The following is a 7,371-nucleotide window of genomic DNA, read 5'->3' as shown; positions in this document are numbered from 1 at the left end:
TTAGTTTGTAATTGTTAGGTTATTCTTGCTTTCCGTTTACCTTTTCCTGTTTGAACCCCCTTCCCGTTTTGGATGTATCTTTGCTTTACTAACTTCATTGGGTAAGTGTGTTGTTTTGTATAAATAGTTCAGGGTGATTGGTTTTCATTAATATATGTATTCCGAGGTACAGGAATAACTTCTGTCTTGATGTTTTTGTATTAAATTTAAGTGCTTTTGTGGTGTTTCCTTTTCCCCATGAATTGATTTTGGCACTCTTGATATTATTTGAGAGTTATTCCACCGATTGTAGAATTAGCTTTTGGTTGTGAACCAAGTTTGGTAAGAAAGGAATTTAATTTTTAGTAATGGCGAAAAAGGACCGTTACAAATTGGCGACCGTTTGAACAGGTTTTTACGTTCCTGTCTGTTCACTCTGTGCAAAATTAATTCTGGGGGCTTGATTTTCTTTGAACAACATTTTTACACCTTCTCGTGTTGGGTTTATTGGTGTTTGTTGATATTTAGTTATATGGTTTGTTTAAAAAAATGTCAACAGTTAAGTTTTAGATCTGTCTGGAGAGGGGTGGCAAGCAAGGCTTGCGGAGCTTGACAGAATTGAATTGGAGCAAGTAGCTTAACATTTGGAGTTGGAGTATGATGTATCCATTAGAAAAGGCCTATTGTTAATCCAGGTTTATGATTATGTCAGTATGGTTAAAAAGGGTTAGGTAAGAACACCTAAAACTGAGGTGTCTGTGGAGGTATTGTCTAAACAGATAGAATTGTAAAATTTAGAATCTAATTTGGAGAAATTTAAGGCTGAGGAGAGAGAGAGAGAGAAAGAATGTTTGAGAGAGAGATACGAAATGCAGCTCCGTCTTCCCCTCCTTCCTCCCCGAGTATTCTGGTAACGCTTGCCATTAACTTGGGGCAGGCCCTTAAGTTTGTGCCATGTTTCCAAGAGAACAATGTTGCAGAATATTTTGTCTCATTTCAGAGGATCGCGGCCAAATTACAGTGGCCCCAGCAATACTGGATCACTCTCATACATAGTAAGCTTGTAGGAAGGACTCAAAAAGTTTATGTAACTTTGGATGAAACTTTGTCATCAGACTACGAAAATGTTAAAGCTATCGTGTTGAAAGCATACGAACTGGTTCCAGAAGCCTACAGGAAAAGGATCAGAATTTTGTAGCAGTGCAGTGACCAAACCTTTGTAGAGTTCGCGAGGGGAAAAAAACAATTTGCGGAAGACTGGTTTAAATCGAAAAATGTGGATGACATGGAAAAATTAAAAGAATTGTTATATGTAGAAGAATTCAAGAGGTGTGTATCAGATAAGTTAAAAGTTCACCTTGAAGAACTTAAAATTGACACTTTACAGGAAGCCGCTATTGCTAGCGATGAACATTATTTGTCGCACAAGAGTGAGTTAGGAGCATCAGGGACAAGTGTAGAACCTAAATGGGATAGGACAGGTCGAGGTGGTTATAATAATCATAATAATAAGAATCAATTTAGGGTACAGGAACCTGTTATTAGTGTTAAACGTTTCTCTGTTTATAATGATAAGAGAGGTTATGGTTCCCATGATCCAGAGTGGTTAAAGAAGGTTACGTGTTTTTATTGTAATAAGAAAGGGCATTTGAAGAGTTCTTGCTTTGCTTTCAAAAAATCATTGCAGGCTAGGGGAAGACTGGTGATGGGAGTCGGTAAAAAAAAAAAAAAAAAAAAAAAAACTCCTGTCCCGACCAGAACAAGTGACCAATGACTACCAGACTGTTTTGAAAGATTTCTATCTAGTGGGAAAGTGTCGTCGGTCAATTCACCCATTGAAAATGAAGTAAGGATCTTACGGGGCGCGTAAGATTTTGACTCTGATTATAAAGAGATTGTTTTGCTGTCTGGTTTTCCTGATTCAGTGGAGTCTTACCCCATCGGAAATTTTCATTTGAAATGTCCTTCCTTTTTAGGAATTTTGAAATTGGCAGTAGTGAATAAGTTTCCTGTCAAAGAGGTTGATATTGTTTTGGGAATGGCGTGGCTTTTAAGAATAAGACTTGTCCAATTTTCATCAATCCAGAAGTAGCAGTAGTTAAGCGTTCTAGTGCTAGAGTTTTTGACGTTACAACTGATGTAGACTTGAGTAGTTTGGAACGTAGTTGTAATATCGTAGGAGATATTAATATTTTGAGAGATCATCCGAATTGGACTGTGGAAGAGCTTGTTAAAGCCCAGAAAAAGGAATTTCGCGACCTACCCATAGAGTCAGGCGAAGAGTCGGACTTGACTGTACCTAAATTTAGAATCATTAAGAATATTTTGTACAGGGTGAGTAGGCCGATGGAGGCTGGTACCTCGGAACATGAAATATTAAGACAAATAATGGTTCCTTATATTTACAGAAATGGTTTGATGTCGTTGGCTCATGAAAGTGGTTTGGCTGGGCATTTTGGCGTTTATAAGATGACTAGCAAACTCTTTGCGAACTATTTCAGGCCCAAGTTGAAAGCGGACGTTAAAAGTTTGTTAATAGTTGCGATGTGTGCCAGAAAGTCGGCAAGTCGAATCAACCTGTTCCTAAAGCTCCTTTGTGCCCCATCCCTGTGGTTTCCGAACCTTTCAAAGAAGTAATTATCGATGTAGGTCCGTTACCGAGGACTCGTAGTGGGAATGAGTATATTTTCACTATAATGGATAAAATGTCTCGCTATCCTGAAGCTATTCCCCTCCGTACAATTAAGAGTGAAAAAATTGTAGACGTACTAACTTAGCTTTTTTACTAGGTTTGGGATGCCCAAGGTCGTTTAGTCAGACTGTGAGACTAATTTTGTTAGCAAATATTTCAAAGGTAAGATGACTGAATTGGGCATAAGATATGTGACCTCTTCCCCATATCATCCAGAAAGTCAGGGAGCTCTGGAGAGGTTCCATCAGACCCTGAAGTCAGTGATCAAGAAATATTGTTTAACTCATGGATCTGACTGGGACAAGGAATTGCCTTATTCATTATTTGCCTTTCGGTCGGCTCCAAGTCAGTCCTTAGGTTTGTCACCTTTTGATTTGGTCTTTGGACACTGTGTGCGTGGTCCTCTTGATGTGGTAAGAGAATCGTGGGAAGGTGATATCCCCATCAGTTTGTTAGATTATGTGACAAACTTGGGTGACAAATTGTCGAAGGCTTGGAAATTTGCCCGAGAAAATTTATTGTCTAGTCAAAGAAGGGTGAAATACTTTTTGATAGAAAGGCTAAAGTACGTAATTTCGCTGTAGGCGATAGGGTTTTGGTACTTTTGCCGTTGCCGGGTAATTCTTTGTAAGCTTTCTTCTCTGGATCATGGAAAATTTTTTTAAAAGTTAGCGAGGTAAATTAGTTGGTTGAAACTCCGGAAAGAAGGAAGCCTTTCCAATTGTGTCATGTGAACATGTTAAAAGCATATAAGGGAAGAAAGAAAATTATTCCGATAGCCACTATTACGGACGATGTTTCAAATAATAATAATCATTATTCCTTTTCAGAGGGTTTTACTGATGATAATTATGATAATGAAATTTCCATGTTGAGTAATAAGAATTATTTAGAGAACTTTGATAGTTTGGTCTCCCATCTCAGTAGCGAGAAATGAAGGTCTTTAAGAAAATTGGTTATGGGTTATAAAGAATTGTTTTAAGAGGTACGTTGGGAATGCCACACCAATAAAACAGTCCCCTTAAAGGATAAACCCCTTTAAAACTAAGGTAGTAGCCAATGAAATTGACTATATGTTAAAGGATGGTTTAATAGAGCCCAGTAAAAGCCCATGGTCCTCTCCGGTAGAGTTAGTGAAAAAGCCTGATGGTGATTTTCGTTTGTGCTTCGACTATAGGAAAGTTAACGAAGTCACGCAGACCGATTGTTATCCCTTGCCTCGTATTGAGGATTGTATCGATCGCATGGGGAAATCCAAGTTTATCAGTGAATTTGACTTGCTAAAAAGGGTATTGGCAAGTTCCTTTAACAAAACGGGCCAGGGCCTTGTCTGCTTTTGTGACTCCACAAGGATTATTTCAATGCCGGGTAATGTCGTTCGGTATAAAAAACGCTGCGGCTACGTTTCAACGTTTGATGAACACATTGTTGAATGGTTTGGAAGGTTGCGTGGTGTATATTGATGATATCGTCATTTATAGCGGTGACTAGGAGACTCTGATGAAGCGTATTAGGGCTTTATTTGAGGTCTTAAATAAGGCCGGATTAGTAATTAATTTGAAAAAAAGTGAGTTTGTCAAAGCGAAGGCAATCTATTTAGGTCATGAGGTTGGTGACGGTTAGGTGGCGCCTAAACAAGCCAATGTAGAGGCCATTGAGAAAATATCTACACCAAAGTTTCGAAAGGATGTCAGAAAATTCCTGGGTCTAGTTGGTTATTACCGTAAATTTGTAAAGAATTTTTCTGACATCGCTGATCCGCTCACCAATTTGTTAAAGAAAACTATTCCTTTTATTTGGACTCCTGAAACGCAAAGGGCATTTGAGTGCTTAAAAGGGGTGCTTCTTAGTTTCCCCGTTTTAAGGGCTCCGGATTTCGACCTGCCTTTTTCGCTTGCCACTGACGCAAGTGATGTCGGTGTCGGAGCGGTCTTACTACAGAACGACGAGCAAGGCGTTTCTCGCCCGGTCGCGTTCTTTTCGAAGAAATTGAATTCCGCTCAACGATAATATTCGACGGTCGAGGAGACACTCGCACTCATTCTGGCTATTAATAATTTTTCCATCTATCTTTCTTCCACAGGAACTCCTATAAAGATTATGACTGACCATAACCCCTTGGCCTTCATCAACAGATACAAAAATAAAAACCAACGTCTGATGCGTTGGAGCCTCATGTTGCAGGAGTGGAATCTAGAGTTCACTCATGTCCCGGGAAAAGATGACGTTGTGGCCGATGTTCTCTCTCGCAGCGTTGAGTAGGGATTCTTGCAGAGGGCTATGTGGATATTAAGGTAGTATCTGTACCGTTCTAGTTATGGTGTGTGTACTGTTGAAGCAGGTTTTTATCGTAAAGAGTAGTTGATTGTATAATGAATATGTATTAATCATAATTTTCCTTAACCTGAGCTGAGTAAATGCCTAGGGCTATAAAATTAAGAATAGTTTAATACTAAGGCCATAGGTGAAGATAGAAGGTGCTACTCGGTGTTCATATTTTGTGGCAATGTTTATTTTAATGAACGCTTATAATGCGTTATGGAATGAGTGTTATAGAATACAAATGGTTAATATCGTAAAAATTGTTACTGAAAGGTGTGGCATGCAAGGATGTTGGTATTTGCTGGTCATTGCCACATAATATAATACGGTGAGGTGATTAATTTGGTGATTAGGATATTAATCGGAGAGTTTGCATTGTTAGCGGACACCTACTAATCCGGGCATTCTTTGTTTTCAGGCATAACTACGCTTCACGAAATTTTTGCGTGTTGGGATTGCGCAGGGGAAAACTATGTTGGTTTTCTCTGCGTTGTCCAGTTAACGTTAGTGTATGTATTCAGTAGGACACTTTTATAGTGATCTAGTGTGTTGTCACTGTGATATAGACAGGACTATTGTTCGCTTTACATTGTTACAATGAACGATGTGAAACAAAGTGAAACAACGTTGAGTGTGTTTAAATTAATTATGGTCTATGAACAGTTATATGGAATCCGGAGTAGAGCAGTGTAGCTCTTGATTATATACGTGTGTGAGAGCTTTGAAGCTCTTCGGTTGAAAATGTGTATGGCGAAGGTTTTTGAGGTTTTCTGTGTTGTAGATTTTCCATCGTATTGATGATATTTTGGTGATTTTGATGCCTTTGTGACCTGCATCCTTGGTTCTTTGCCACCCCTCCTGTTGGATATCAGGTTTTGTAGGGTTATTATTTTTGCAAATTCATACCTTTGTTTTTTCTCTGCAGGGTTGCATAAAACCTTATGTAGCTTGTCGGTCTTTTTAACGGCTATTTAGGTTTTTCTCTTTCAAGTATACAAAGTTATTTACTATAAAAAAAATTTATATATTATTTTCTTTTGGGAAGGGAGGTGTCACTTTGTTGTAATATTTTATTTTTAGTTATTTTATTATTCTTGTTTATGTTTCTGTCTTTTCATATATTTGTAAGTGTGTGGTGAAGTCACCGTGGCTGTGTCAGAGATTTTTTCAACTGAAGGAGTCAGTTGATCTCTGAGCCTCATTACTCCTGAGGACTGTTGGATTTGCTACGAAACGCCTGCTTGGATATACACACTGTTATTCGTGAGGGATTACTCTTCATCCTGCCTCACCCTCGGCTTAGTAAATGTCGAGAGGCTCTCGCTTAGCCAAGGTATAACCGATTGATATTTCTGGAATGTTCAGGCGATCTTTGTGATGCCCTTGGCATATATATATATATATATATATATATATATATATATATATATATATATATATATGTATATATGCTATATATATGTATATATATATATATGAATATATATATTATATATATATATATATATATGACTGGTAAAAAATGTTCTGTAACAACAGAATATCATCTAATAAAAGGAGCCCATAAAAACACCAAAAGGTAGAGAAAAGAAAATACTTTTCTCTCTACATTTTGGTGTTTTTTATGGGCTCCTTTTATTAGATATATATATATATATATATATGTATAATATATATATATTATATATATATATATATATATATATATATATATAGTATATATATATATATGTATATATGCATATATATATATATATATATATATATATATATATATATAGTATATATATACATATATATATAGTATATATATATATATATATATATATAGATATTCTATATAAGTCATCACATTACCGTGATTCATATACATACATCGAGCTACAATGTCATTTAATATCTAATTCGCTCTAATATGCTTAACCGAAGAGGGAATTTTTTTACATGATAATAGATTTGCCTGGTCCCAGGCACGAACCCAAGAAGACATTCAAATCCAGGACGTCAGTGGAAAGCTTTTACCTACCCCACCACCGAGAAAGACATAAGTTTATGTCGTCTCTCACCCTCAAATGCCTTTTGCGGTCAGGTAATTCGTTGGTTTGCAGACAACATCAACCCATCCTCGAATCCGGTAGCGTTGTAGTAACTTATGACAGCACGTAGCCTATATATCAGTCATATCACATTACCGTGATTCATATACATACATCGAGCTACAATGTCCTTTAATATCTAACTCGCTCTACCTCGGAATTAATATATTTTCATATGCTTAACCGAAGGGGAATTTTTTTACACAATAATAGATTTTGTCCTGGTCCTAGGCGCGAACCTAAGAAGACATTCAAATCCAGGACGTCATTGGATTTTATAAT

The sequence above is a fragment of the Macrobrachium nipponense genome, chromosome 4 (genome assembly GCF_015104395.2).
Source record: "Macrobrachium nipponense isolate FS-2020 chromosome 4, ASM1510439v2, whole genome shotgun sequence".
NCBI lineage: Eukaryota > Metazoa > Arthropoda > Malacostraca > Decapoda > Palaemonidae > Macrobrachium > Macrobrachium nipponense.
This window is presented reverse-complemented; position numbering follows the sequence as displayed.